The following is a 14474-nucleotide window of genomic DNA, read 5'->3' on the forward strand; positions in this document are numbered from 1 at the left end:
TACTTTTTCAAAAAAACTCAATCAAGTTTGTGAGACATGATTTCCCACGCACAAAGCCATGCTGAGTGCAATTAAGTTTCTGGTCAATGGTAACCCCCAGAGTGTTGATCGTGGAGGATTCAGTGTGGTAACACTATTGAATGGCAAGCCTGGAAGGTTAGATTGTCTATTATTGGAGATGGTCATTGTTTGGCATTTGTGTGGTGCGAATGCTACTTGTTACTTGTCAGCCCAAGCCTGGATATTGTCCAGACCTTGTTGCTTTTGCACATGGACTGCTTCAGAACTGAGGAGTTGGTGCTGAACATTGCACAATCATTGGTGAACACCCCCATTTCTGATCTCGTGAATTGTTATGCTGAAAGAACCTAATGCCTGAATAAAATGATTACAAGATGACCAATGGAACTCAATATATAGCTAATTTATTGAATTAAAATATTTAATACCTATGTGCGTTAATTGATAAATTGTACTGTATATAGAAGCTAAATTTATAGATTAAGCGACTTATGTATAAATATATATTAAGATGAGTCTTGCATTGTTTTACTGCCTTGGGAATTTTACAGTGGCGGCATTTGAAGCTGTGTCTCAGATTCCACGGCATAGGTCTGGCGAACCTCTGTTGGATGGTGGAAGTGGGATGAACTCCCTGATCTTAATACTGTTCAATATTACAGAGCAAATTACTGCAGATGCTGGATTCTGTACTGAAAACAACAAATGCTGGAGATCACAGCAAGTTAGATGTTAAAGCACTTATTCGAGATGGCTCAGGCAATCCCTGATGGACTCGACCTGTAAGCCTCTCTTGCTTCGTCCCGGAGATCGTCTGTGGTAGTCTGGAATATAAAACTCTTACAGACAGTTTATTTTAAATTATTACCTTTATTTACCAATGGCATCAATGTTACGCTATAACATAGATACCTACAAGCCAGGCTTGAGTTAATGTTCTAAAACTATTAGCAGACTAGTGGCGTGAGCTCTTACCCCTAAGAGCTCTCTCAGGCTATACCCTTATTGCTGCAAACAAGCTGTCTTTATCCAGAAATTGGTATTAAAATTACAAACTCACCACATGTCCTTAATCAAGTAAGCAGCAATAAAATGGCAAAAATTTGCAGAGGAACAGAAACTCATTGACAGGTCTGATTAAGCTACGTGCGCATCAAAGTGGGAACCCTGATCAAGCCAGGCCAAATGGTCAATTACTTTGGCCAGATAACCTTCCCTTTTAACAGTGCATTATAATGAGAGACTAGTCTAAACTATGCGGAAAAGGTCATGAGGTAACCTCGTTCAGCTAACATGCCCAGTATCATTGTCCTACAAAATGTCTTTTTCTTTTAAAATCATCTTAGATTCCCAAAATGCAAATTAAATTCATAACATTCCCGGATCTCAAGCTCCAGGGATCAGCACACAAATGTTCGATCCATGACAAACAAGTGTACAATCAAATCAGATCACAAATGTAATTTACAGAAGAATGTTTTCTCTCTCTCATGCATTAACATCTTCCAACATTTTTTACGATTTCAGCCTTTATGTTTTCCTAGCTTGTAAGGGTAATGAGACATTCACATCCCAGAACAGTCAAGAGGGAGCTGATCTTCATAAATTCAAACCTGCCCGGTGTGGTATACATGAAAATGTATCAGGATTGTTCTATTAAGTGCATATTCTACTCATCTTAGTAAATTACAAGTTCTTTTACTATTGACTATGAGTTTTGTTAAGAGTCTTCAGTATAAACCAGAAACTCAGTTATCCAACATCCCACAGTAAAATATACGCAGCTTCCAGCCCCCGGGGTGAGAAGGAAGTACTGCCACACATTCCACAAGTGAACAAATATAATCATCTTATTTACACCAATCTATTGACATTAAGAACAGCTATCCTTAATTCTTCTGAACAAATGCCCCAACCCCACTCTGTGGTCAAGCGCTTTCCTGCATCTCCTGTATCAGATACATATATATGTGTAAGGCTACAAGTTTTCTCACAGACAGCATCCATGGAGAGAAAGCAAGCTAACATTTTGAGGCCAGATGACTGTTTATCAAAGCTGATGTGAAGTCTAGAGGGGAACAATATTTATGTTAAAGTTTGGTGTGGAGGGTGAGTTGGTGCAGTAGGGGGAAGTGTGTGTAGGGTGCTGGTGGAGAAAAGATGTTGATAATTAAAATTGTGGTCAGACTGTGAGAATGGCAGACCAATGGTGTGTCTCCTGCCAGACTTGAAAGGACAGACAGTCCCACTGTGGGGATGGGTGGAGGGGAGCCAGGACATGACAACAAGCTAAAAGGAAGGGAAGAAATAGTACAATTTGAAGATATTGTACTCAATATTAAGTCGAGAAGATGAGATGTTGTTCCTCCAGTTTGCGTTGTGATTCACTGGAACGCTGTAGCGTGCCAAGGACAGACATGTGGGCATGGGAGCTGGACGCTGTGTTAAAATGATTGTCTACGGGAAGGTTGGAGTCATGCTTGCAGACAGACCGGAGGTATTCTGTAAAGTAGTCACCCAGTCTGCATTTGGTTTCTCCAATATAGAGTAGGCCACATTGGGTGCAACAAATACAATACACAAGATTGGAGGAGGTTCAGGTGAAATGTTGCTTCTCCTGGAAAGGCTGTTTATGCCCTTGAATGGTGAGCAGGGAGGAGGTGAAGGGGCAGGTGTTGCACCCTCTGTGGTTACATGGGAAGGTGCTGTAGGGAGGGGTGGTGGGGATGTTGGTGGTTGTGGAACGGACTAGGGGTATCCTGGAGGGAACAATCCCTGCAAAATCATTCTCCGCTATTTCAGACAACTCCAGCAGAACACCACCAACAACACATCTACACCTCACTCCCCACCTGCTTTTTGCAGGGAATGTTCCTTCTGGGGCCTAATTCATTCCACAACTTCCAGAAGGTGTTCGACATGGTACGTTACAAAAGGTTAAGTCATAAGATAAGAGCCCACAGTATTTTTTCAGAATTTTTTTTAGAATTCCTACAGTGTGGAAACAGGCCCTTTGGCTCAACAAGTCCACACCGACCGTCTGAAGAGTAACCTACCCAGACCCGTTCTTGCCCTATTACTCTACATTTACATAAAACATAGAACATAGAAAAATACAGCACAGAACAGGCCGTTTGGCCCACAATGTTGTGCCAAGCATTAATCCTAATGTAAATTAAAATAACTTAACCTACGCGTCCCTCAATTCACTGCGATCCATGTGCATGGCAAGCAGTCGCTTAAATGTCCCTAATGACTCTGCTTCCACCACCACCGCTGGCAACGCAGTCCATGCATTCACAACTCTTTGCATAAAGAACTTTCCTCTGACGTCCCCTCTATACGTTTCTCCTAAAAACTTAAAATTATGACCCCTCGTGCCAGTCAATCCTGCTCTGGGGAAAAGTCTCTGGCTATTGACTATCCATTCCTCTGATTATCTTGTATACCTTGATCAGGTCACCTCTCTTCCTTCTTCTCTCCAGACAGAAAAAACCTTTCTCCATAAGGCAAGCCCTCCAGTCCAGGCAGCATCCTGGTAAACCTTTTTTGCACCCTCTCCAAAGCCTCTGTATCTTTCCTATAGTAGGATGACCAGAACTGGACACAATATTCCAAGTGTGGCCTCACCAGCGTTTTGTAGAGCTGTAGCAAAACCTCGTGGCTCTTAAACTCGATCCCCCTGTTAATGAAAGCCAAAACACTATATGTTTTCTTAACAACCCTAACTTTACCCCTGACTAATGTACCTAACCTACACATCCCTGAACACTATGGGCAATTTAGCATGACTAATTCACCTAACCTGCACATCTTTGAATTGTGGGAGGAAACTACAGCACCCGGAGGAAATCCATGCAGACGTGGGAGAATGTGCAAACTCCACAAAGACAGTCGCCCGAGGTTGGAATCAAACCTGGGTCCCTGGCTCCGTGAGGCAGCAGTGCTAACCACTGAGCCACCATGCCACTCACTTTTTCAAAGTAAAACATTATTCAATATTTTAATTTACATTTCTAGTTTGGAGGTAGTATATTGGCATGGTTAGAGAATTGGTCACTATCGCCAAAGTGCACACCTATCTCCAAATCTAACACCTGGCCGGGTTCATGACCCAGTACCAAATCTAATGTGGCCTCGCCCTTTGTTGGCTTGTCTACATACTGTGTCAGGAAACCATCCTGCACATGTTGGACAAAAACTGACCCATCCAAAGTATTTGAACTGTTGAATTTCCAGTCAATATTTGGAAAGTTAAAGTCCCCCATAACAAGTACCCTGTTAATTCTTGCTCCTATCCAGGATCATCTTTGCTATCCCTTCCTCTATATCTCTGGAACTATTTGGAGGTCTATAGAAAACATCTAACAGGGTGACCTCTCCCTTCCTGTTTCTAATCTCGTCCACACTACCTCAAACATCCTTTCTGCCACCCTAATACTGTCCTTGATGAATAATGCAACACCGCCCCTTCTTTTACCATCTCCTCTGTTCTTACTGAAAAATCTAATCTCAGAACCTGCAACAACCATTCCTGTCCCAGCTCAATCCATGTTTCCGAAATGGCCACAACATCGAAGTCCCACATACCAACCCATGCTGCAAGTTCACTCACCTTATTCCAGATGCTGCTGGCATTGAAGTAGGCACACTTCAAACCAAGATCTTGCTTGCCACTGCACTCTTGCAACCTTGAAACCTCATTTCTGACCTCACCACTCTCAACCTCCTGGACATTGGAACTACAATTTAGGTTCCCATCCCCCTGCTGAATTAGTTTAAACCCTCCCAAACAGCATGATATTGTTACTCGCCTGGATCAGGTAGCGACCATCCTGTTTGTAGAGGTCCCGCCTACCCCAGAAAGAACCCCAATTATCCAAGAATCCAAAACCCTCTCTCCTGCACCATCCCTGTAGCCACGTGTTCAACTCCTCTCTCTCCCTATACCTCGCCTCACTAGCACGTGGCACGGGCAACAAACCAGAGACAACAACTCTGTCCGTCCTAGCTCTAAGCTTCCATCCTAGCTCCCTGAATTTCTGCCTTAAAGCCCCATTCCTTTTCCTACCCATGTCGTTAGTGCCTATGTGAATCACAACTTGGCGCTGCAATCCTCCCTCTCCCCCTCAAATATCCTGAAAACATGATCCGAGACATCACGAACCCTGGCACCTGGGAGGCAACACACCAACCGTGAGTCTCTCTCTCTCGTCCCCACAGAACCTCCTACCTGTCCCCCTAACTATGGAGTCCCCAATGACTACTGCTCTGCTCCTCTTCCCCCTTCCCTTCTGAGCAGCAGGGACAGACTCTGTGCCAGAGCCCTGTGCCCCACTGCTTTCCCCTGGTAAGTCCCCCCCCCCCCCAACAGTATCCAAAATGGTATACTTATTGTTGAGGGAAATGGCCACAGGGGATCCCTGCACTGCCTGCTGGTTCCCTTTCTGTCCTCTGACTGTAACCCATCGGCCTTTTTCTTGTACGTGAGGTGTGACTACCTCCTTGTCACTCCTCTCAATTACCCCCCCTCCACCTCCCGAATGATCTGAAGCTGATCCAGCTCCTGCCCCAGTTCCTTAACATGGTTTTTGAGGAGCTGGAGTTGGGTGCACTTCTCACGATGCAGTCAGCAGGGACACTAGTGGTGACGCTTACCTCACATTCTGCAGGAGGAACATTCAACTGCCCTAATCTTCAGTCATAAAGAATAAAAAAAGTTACCTTACCAATCCAGCACACAGAAACTTTTCTTTTTGGTTCTCCAGCCCACTTGGTGTCTCCACTCTGCTCGGGCCTCCAGCCCGTTGATAGTCTCCACTCTGCTCAGGCCTACAGCCTGCACGCGGTCTCCACTCTGCTCAGGCCTACAGCCTGCACGCTGTCTCCACTCTGCTCAGGCCTCCAGCCCACTCACTGTCTCCACTCTGCTCGACCCTCCAGCCCACTGACGGGCTCTACTCTGCTCGGACCTCCAGCTTATTCGCTGTCTCTGCTCTGCTCGGGCCTCCAGCCCGCTCCGCTCCATATCTCCAGCCCATTCTGCGTTGCTGCTCCAAGGTAAGTTTTTCAAAAACACTTAAAACATATCAGGATAATACTGGCCCTTTGGTCTTTGATGTTGCTGACCTGTGAAACCAATCTGAAGTCCATCTAACTTACACTATTCCATTATCAACCATATGTTTATCCAATGACCATTTAAATGCCCATAATGTAGGCAAATCCACTACTGTTGCAGACAGGGCATACAATGCCCTTACCACTCTCTGAGGACAGATTCTGGATTAGAGTGGTGCTGGAAAAGCACAGCAGTTCAGGCAGCATTCGAGGAGCAGGAAAATCAACGTTTCGGGCAAAAGCCCTTCATCAGGAATAGAGGCAGAGTGCCTGAAGGGTGGAGAGATAAATGAGAGGAGGGTGGGGGTGGGGAGAAAGTAGCATAGAGGAAATGGACCTGGGAGTTGCAGTGGGAGAGGGACTCCCTGAAATTCTTGTAGAGAGAGGAGGAAAACGTCTTCAAGGCAGGCATCCTTGCAAGAGGATTCGCAGTAGGGTTAAAATCAACTAGGTAAAAAAATTGACTGCAGATGCTGGAAACTAGATTCTAGATTAGAGTGGTGCTGGAAAAGCACAGCAGTTCAGGCAGCATCTGAGGAGCAGGAAAATCGATGTTTCAGGCAAAAGCCCTTCATCAGGAATAGAGGCAGAGAGCCTGAAGGGTGGAGAGATAAGTGAGAGGAGGGTGGGGGTGGGGAGAAAGTAGCATAGAGGAAATGACCTGTGAGTTGCAGTGGGAGAGGGACTCCCTGAGATTAGATTAGATTACTTACAGTGTGGAAACAGGCCCTTCAGCCGAACAAGTCCACACAGACCTGCCGAAGCGCAACCCACCCCCCTACATTTACCCCTTCACCTAACACTACGAGCAATTTAGCATGGCCAATTCACCTAACCTGCACATTTTTGGACTGTTGGAGGAAACGTGAGCACCCGGAGGAAACCCACGCAGACACGGGGAGAACGTGCAAACTCCACACAGTCTGAGGCGCGAATTGAAACCGGGTCTCAGGCACAGTGAGGCAGCAGTGCTAACCACTGTGCCACCGTGCCGCCCATGTGCACAGATCCCTGAAAGTTGACAGCTAGGTTGGTAGGATTGTTAAGAAGGCATACGGTGTGTTAGCTTTTATTGGTAGAGGGACTGAGTTTCGAAGCCATGAGGTCATGCTGCAGCTGTATAAAACTCTGGTGCGGCCATCAACTGTTTTGTAGAGAGAGGAGGAAAACTTCTTCAAGGCAGGCATCCTTGCAAGAGGATTCGCAGTAGGGTTAAAATCAACTAAGTAAAAACAATGACTGCAGATGCTGGAAACCAGATATAGAGCCTATCTCTGATATCTGTCCTATATTTATTACCCCTCAATTTTAAGCTATATCCCCTCGTGCTAGCCATCACCATCCAAGGAAAAAGGCTCTCACTGTTCACCCTATCTAATCCTGTGATCATCTTGTATGCCTCTATTAAGTCACCTGTTAATCGTCTCTGTATCCTTCAAAATAGCCTCAAGTCCCTCATCCTTTCCTCAGAAGACCTTCCCTCCATACCAGGCAACATCCTAGTAAATCTCCTCTGCACCCTTTCCAAAGCTTCTACATATTTCCTATAATGCGGCGACCAGAACTGTACGCAATACTGCAAATGTGGCAGCAGTATTGCGTACAGTTTCCTATTTGAATAGGAAGGGTTTGGAGGGATATGGGCCGGGTACTGGCAGGTGGGACTAGATTGGGTGGGAATACCGGTCGGTATGGACAGGTTGGACCGAAGGGTCTGTTTCCATGCTGTACATTGCTATGACTCTATGACATCAGCAAAGGACTCCTTTCCCCCTTTCCCCCTCCCGAATCCCAGCAACGGAGTATGGAATATTTTGAAGGCGTTTTCCGGACAAAATGTTTCTTTTGACTGTTACTTATCCCACCTGCTAGTTGCTTGTGAACTTCCTCTCATACGTTCAGCGTAGCCTATTCCAACTGTTATGACAGTATAGGATGGGGGTGCACTTATGTGAATGTGACTCGGACTATTCCATGCACCTTGGTCAAATGCTCCTCTGTGGAGCCTCACATCTCATGCGTATGTCTACTGGCGGAGTGTGTCTATGTTATTGCTGGTATTCAGGCCCTTTGTGGTATGGGTAATGCCACCCACCTTCACTATGAGACCTCTAGTGGCACCTCCATCTTACCAATTGTGGGATGGAAGAAACCAGTCTGGGCCAATAACCGCATCTCTTACCGAAAGATCCACTTTTTTTATTGAATAGCTTTCACTGTAAGTACCCAGGATGACCATACTTTGTAGCCATGGACTACCCGTATGTCCGGGGTAGTCACAAAAACAGGCCTGCTTCTTATTGGCAAGCCTCCTCCATTATCTCTACTAAACTCGGTTATTATTTTTTTCAGTCAAGCTAGAGCAACCAACTTCCTTGTTCTTGATGAAGTAGGTACTCCCCATACTGGAGCAGTAAGGACACTTTTTCCGATTACTGTTCTTTGTCCAACTACCTGGGAATGGGGTTGGGGTTTCCCTACCAAACATTCAGTTTCACCTGAATTCTGTGCGCATTGGAGGGGTGCTAAGGCTTTGGGCAACAGTAAATCCCATTCTTGGGCTACACATTTCTTAGTACCTTTTCCTTAGGATGATCTGCAGGAACTATTAGCAGTCTCATCCTCTTGGGCAATGAGACGGCCTCGGCCTTAGCAGGAGTTAAGGACGTGCTCTTACGTCTATTTTTCCAGCAAAACCAATATGCCCTCGACTACCTACTCACCAAAAAGGGTGGGGTTTGCGCCACAGTAAAGGGCAAGTGTATGATGGGGGTTACTGACCTCATCAAGAACATTACCAAGCATGTAGATAACATCCGCACCTTCGTAAATCAATGACAGAAGGCACTGCATGGGGAGATTGGGGTTTTGACTCATGGTAAAACTGGTTGATAAATCTGGCCATATGTATTGGTATTATTTTAATTTGTCTATTCACTGGCATTGCTATTGTTAAACGTATTATTGCCAAGCTAATAACTTCTGTTGACAACGTCGGTTCCCCTCAGAAATAGCTGCTTCTCTGTCCAAATGAAGATGAGGAGGAGCGGTTGCCTACCTCGGAGGAGAAGGAAGTATGGCAGTCTCTAGCATCCATTCAACTGGACTGATCTAATCTAAGTCCTGCCATCCTATGGTGTAGTCATGGAATAACCAAAGGGGGGAGATGAGGATCTGAAACCTGAATACAGGCTGAGGTAACTAGTGGTTGTCAGGAACAACTGCTTAATATGCTGTTAATAACTTAGGTGACAATAAAATGGTTTCTTGATGCAAGTAGCATGACAAAATGGCTTCTAGGTTGCAAATTGACAATTCTGCAAAAAGCTGCATAAAATGGCTTTTAATTCTGCTATAGCTGCACAATTGACTAACCACGGTCTGCTTCAATAGAGATTAGCAGATAATGCTTCCTTTCCAGCATAGGGATAACCAGACTGGATAAGACATTACTGACCATCCTAACTGACCTTCAGCTGCAGGTGCAAAGACTTGATTAGTGAGATAATGAAGGCCTGAGTATTGGAAAATAAAGCTAGCTCCCAGGAAATATCACTGGACCAAGTAACTGTCAAATAAAGTCATATCACATATTGATTGATAATTGTTTGAATATACTATGCGATCATGGCCTGTACCTTTCTTTAAGAAAAGTATAAAAATGTCTTTGTTTTAAGCCATGTGCACAGCTCCTCTGAGGAACACGGAAGTGTGTTACGTCTGTGTTTCTGGATGATCTGTGCCCGGCCATATGAAGAAATAAAGGGTGAAGTCTTAAAGAACCAGATCGATTGCGAGTGTTTATTGACCAATCACGGAACACAGAGACCCCCCTACCTCTGGTTCTTCAATAGTCCAACAGTTTATTTGGAAGCACTAGCTTCCAGAGTGCTGCTCCTTCATCTAGTGGTTGATGCTGCTGATCCTGGTGATAGAGCAGCGCTGTCAAAGCTAGTGCTTCCAAGTAAACCTGTTGGATTGTAACCTGGTGTTGTGTGATTTTTAACTTTGTACATCCCAGTCCAACACCAGCTCCTCCAAATCATGTCTTTCTGGTGGCCACCCAAAACTTTCCTGTCTTTGTGGTCCTTACTTGTGGTGTGACTAGCTCACTTGATGTCCTATCTACACATCCTCATCATTACACTTTTACCACTGTCCATTCTTTTCATATATTTAAATAAACTCTTATTGTCAATGTTTATATTCCTCACCAATTTGTCTCTTTTTATTATTCTCCTTTGCTGGATTCTGAATTTATCTCAGTATTTAGGCTTTTGCTGACTTCTGCCTCCTTAACTGATTTTTCTTTCAACAATTCTCCCCTTAACTTCCTCAGTTTTCCATGTTTATTCCTCTCTTAGAATCTTTCCTCCTGTTTCCAACAGATTCAACTTGTTCCTGACAGGTACTTCCCCTGGGGTCTCTTGCACCTGTCTCCTCTCTGCCTTCCTCATCATCTGCTCTCTTCTGCTCTCTTCTGGTATGGTCGGTGTAATAACCTCGCTGAAGGTCTTGTCCAGAAAGATCTCGTTCTCTCGGATGAGCCTGAGGTCCTCGAGTTCTTTCGTCAGTGCTGCAATATGCTCTGTCAGTAGCTGAACGTGCCCACACTTTCCACACATATACGAGCCAGACACACCAGAGTCGTTGACCTCCCACATCAAGCACGTAGCACACTGAACCAGCTTGGCAGTCATGTCTTCACCCTCTTCACCTGTGGCGTAATCACTTCACTCAACCTCCTTGTCAAAGACTCCTGAGCTAAAGACTCACTCTTCACTCCACAGGACCCTCCATGGACCCTCTTTTTGGGGCAAGTCTGTGGACTTTTAATTTAGGTTAGAGGAGGAGGGTGGGAGGGAGGCCCTACTGTGTAGGACCTGGGGTCTAGAACACACCCACTCAAATAACAATCACTTACCTTCCCGACCGGCTTTGCGCTCCGACTTCATTTCCGCCCAGCACCCGCCATTCTCTGCTGCAAAAAACTGCCAGTCCGCGAGGTGGCTAGGTCTGTCAATCAAAGCTTGGCGTGGAGGCAGAGCAGAAGAGTCGGACGTCGCACAGAGCCGTGGTAATAGGGGACTCCATCGTGAGAGGAACTGACCGGGGTTTTTGTGGCAGCAGACGGGACTTAAGGATGGTGTGTTGCCTTCCTGGTGCCAGGGTTAAAGACATCACAGACAGAGTGCAGGAAATCCTCAAGGACGAAGATGAAGAGCCAGAGGTGGTGGTACATGTTGGCACAAATGTTGTCGGGAAGAAGAAGAGAAACATCCTACAGCGGGACTTCGGAGAACTAGGAAGAAAGCTGAAAAGCTGGACGTCCAAGGTGGTTATCTCCGGTTTGCTTCCAGTTCCTCGGGCTGGAGAGGCCAGAAACAGGGAGATAATGGACTTGTGTGGCTGGGGAACTGGTGCAGGAAGCAAGGATTTAAATTCTTGGATCACTGGGTTATATTTTGTGGTAAGCATAAATTCTACAAGAGAGACGGTTTGTACCTTAATAGGTTAGGGACCAACATTCTGGCAGGCAGGTTTGCTACTGCAACGCAGCTACGTTTAAACTAAGTAGCAGGGTGGGCAGGGCACAAACTGGATGTTTAAGAAGGAAATTGAAGGGAAAGTTAGAACAAGGGAAGTCAAGAAAGACGACTGTATCAATGAAGCAGAAAACTCAAAAAGGGATCATGCTGTAAGGTTGAGTGAAATAGGAGTTGATGGGAAGGGTGAGGGCAGTAACAAATTAAAAATACTATACATGAATGCAAGAAGCATTAGAAACAAGATGGATGAGCTTGAGGCTCTTTTGGAAATTGACAGATACGATATTGTGGGGATAACGGAGACGTGGCTTCAAGTGGACAGGGTCTGGGAAATGAATATTCAAGGCTACACGTGCTATCCGGCAGAGGGGGTGGGGTGGCCATGCTGGTAAGGGATGATATTCAGTCCCTTGCGCGGGGGGACCTAGAATCAGGGGATGTAGAGTCAGTATGGATAGAGCTGAGAAATTCTAAGGGTAAAAAGACCCTCTTGGGAGTTATCTACAGGCCCCCAAACAGTAGTCTGGATGTTGGATGTAAGTTGAATCAGGAGCTGAAATTGGCCTGTTGTAAAGATATTACTACAGTTGTTATGGGGGATTTCAACATGCAGGTAGACTGGGAGAATCAGGATAGTACTGGACACCAAGAAAGGGAGTTTGTGGAGTGCCTCCGAGGTGGATTATTAGAACAGCTTGTGCTGGAGCCTACCAGGGAGAAGGCAATTCTGGATCTGGTGGTGTGCAACGAACCAGAATTGATCAGGGACCTCGAAGTGAAGGAGCCATTGGGAAGTAGTGACCATAATACAATAAGCTTCAATCTGCAATTTGAGAGGGAGAGGGTACAATCGGACGTGACAATACTTCAGTTGAATAAAGGGAACTATGGAGCTACGAGGGAGGAGCTGGCCAAAGTTCAATGGTGCAATACTTTAGCAGGGATGGCAGTGGAGCAACAATGGCAGATATTTCTGTGTATAATGCAGAAGGTGCAGGATCAGTTCATTCCAAAAAGGAAGAAAGATCCCAGGAGGAGGCATAAGTGGCCGTGGCTGACGAGGAAAGTTAAGAAACATATAAAGTTAAAAGAGAAAAAGTATAACATAGCAAAGATAAGTGGGAAAACGGAGGACTGGTAAGCTTTTAAAGAACAACAGAGGATAACTAAGAAGGAAATACGCAGAGAAAAAATGAGGTACGAAGGTAAACTGGCCAAAAATATAAAGGAGGATAGTAAAATCTTTTTTAGGTATGTGAAAGGAAAAAAATGGTTAAGACTAAAATTGGGCCCTTGAAGACAGAAACAGGGGAATATATTACGGGGAACAAAGAAATGGCAGAAGAAGTGAATTGGTACTTCAGATCTGTGTTCATTGGGGAAGACACAAGCAATCTCCCTGAGGTAACAGTGGCTGAAGGACCTGAACTGAAGGGAATTTATATTTGCCAGGACTTGGTGTTGGAGAGACTGTTAGGTCTGAAGGCTGACAAGTCCCCGGGGCCTGATGGTCTACATCCCAGGGTACTGAAGGAGATGGCTCTAGAAATCATGGGGGCATTGGTGATTATTTTCCAGAGTTCGATAGATTCAGGATCAGTTCCTGTGGATTGGAGGGTGGCTAATGTTATATCACTATTTAAGAAAGGTGGGAGAGAAAAAGCAGGAAATTATAGACCAGCTCGTCTGACCTCAGTGGTGGGAAAGGTGCTGGAGTCTATTATAAAGGATGAAATTACGACACATCTGGATAGTAGGAACAGGATAGGTCAGAGTCAGCATGGATTTATGAAGGGGAAATCATGCTTGACTAATCTTCAGGAATTTTTTGAGGATGTAACTCTGAAGATGGACGAGGGAGATCCAGTAGATATAGTGTACCTAAACTTTCAGAAAGCTTTTGATAAAGTCCCACATAGGAGGTTAGTGAGCAAAATTAGGGTGAATGGTATTGGGGGCAAAGTACTAGATTGGATTGAAAGTTGGTTGGCTGACAGGAAACAAAGAGTAGTGATAAACGGCTCCATTTCGGAATGGCAGGCAGTGACCAGTGGGGTACCGCAGGGATCAGTGCTGGGACCACAGCTTTTTCCAATATATGTTAATGATATAGAAGATGGTATTAGCAATAACATTAGCAAATTTGCTGATGGTACTAAGCTGGGTGGCAGGGTGAAATGTGATGAGGATATTAGGAGATTACAGGGTGACCTGCACTGGTTAGGTGAGTAGTCAGATGCATGGCAGATGCAGTTTAATATGGATAAATGTATGATATCCACTTTGGTAGCAAGAACAGGAAGGCAGATTACTCCCTAAATGGAATCAATTTAGGTAAAGGGGCAGCACAGAGAGATCTGGGTGTTCTTGTACACCAGTCAATGAAGGTAAGCATGCAGGTACAGCAGCTAGTGAAGAAGGCTAATAGCATGCTGGCCTTCATAACAAGAGGGATTGAGTATAGAAGCGAAGAGGTTCTTCTGCAGCTGTACAGGGCCCTGGTGAGACCAAAACTGGAGTATTGTGTGCAGCTCTGGTCTCCAAATTTGCGGAAAGACATTCTGGCTATTGAGGGAGTGCAGCGTAGGTTCACGAGATCAATTCCTGGAATGGCGGGACTACCTTACGCTGAAAGACTGGAGCGACTGGGCTTGTATACCCTTGAGTTTAGAAGACTGAGAGGGGATCGGATTGAGACATATAAGATTATTAAAGGATTGGACACTCTGGAGGCAGGAAACATATTTCCGCTGGTGGGTGAGTGCCAAACCAGAGGACACAGCT

At 45.2% G+C, this 14474-nt stretch overlaps 1 protein-coding gene across 6 annotated transcripts in view; it reads left to right on the forward strand.

The window, feature by feature from the left end:
* The first annotated feature begins 9002 nt into the window (after positions 1 to 9002).
* Positions 9003 to 14474, forward strand: part of fbxo41 (F-box protein 41) — a 249303-nt gene continuing 243831 nt past the window's right edge. For all 6 annotated transcript variants that reach the window (XR_015758748.1, XR_015758740.1, XR_015758746.1 and 3 more), the window contains exon 1: positions 9003 to 9338. The gene's annotated coding sequence lies outside the window, so the exon portion shown is untranslated. The remainder of the gene's footprint in view (positions 9339 to 14474) is intronic.

The sequence above is a fragment of the Chiloscyllium plagiosum genome, unplaced genomic scaffold, assembly GCF_037043375.1.
Source record: "Chiloscyllium plagiosum isolate Xiang-an unplaced genomic scaffold, Cpla_swu_hap1 HiC_scaffold_1, whole genome shotgun sequence".
Lineage (NCBI taxonomy): Eukaryota > Metazoa > Chordata > Chondrichthyes > Orectolobiformes > Hemiscylliidae > Chiloscyllium > Chiloscyllium plagiosum.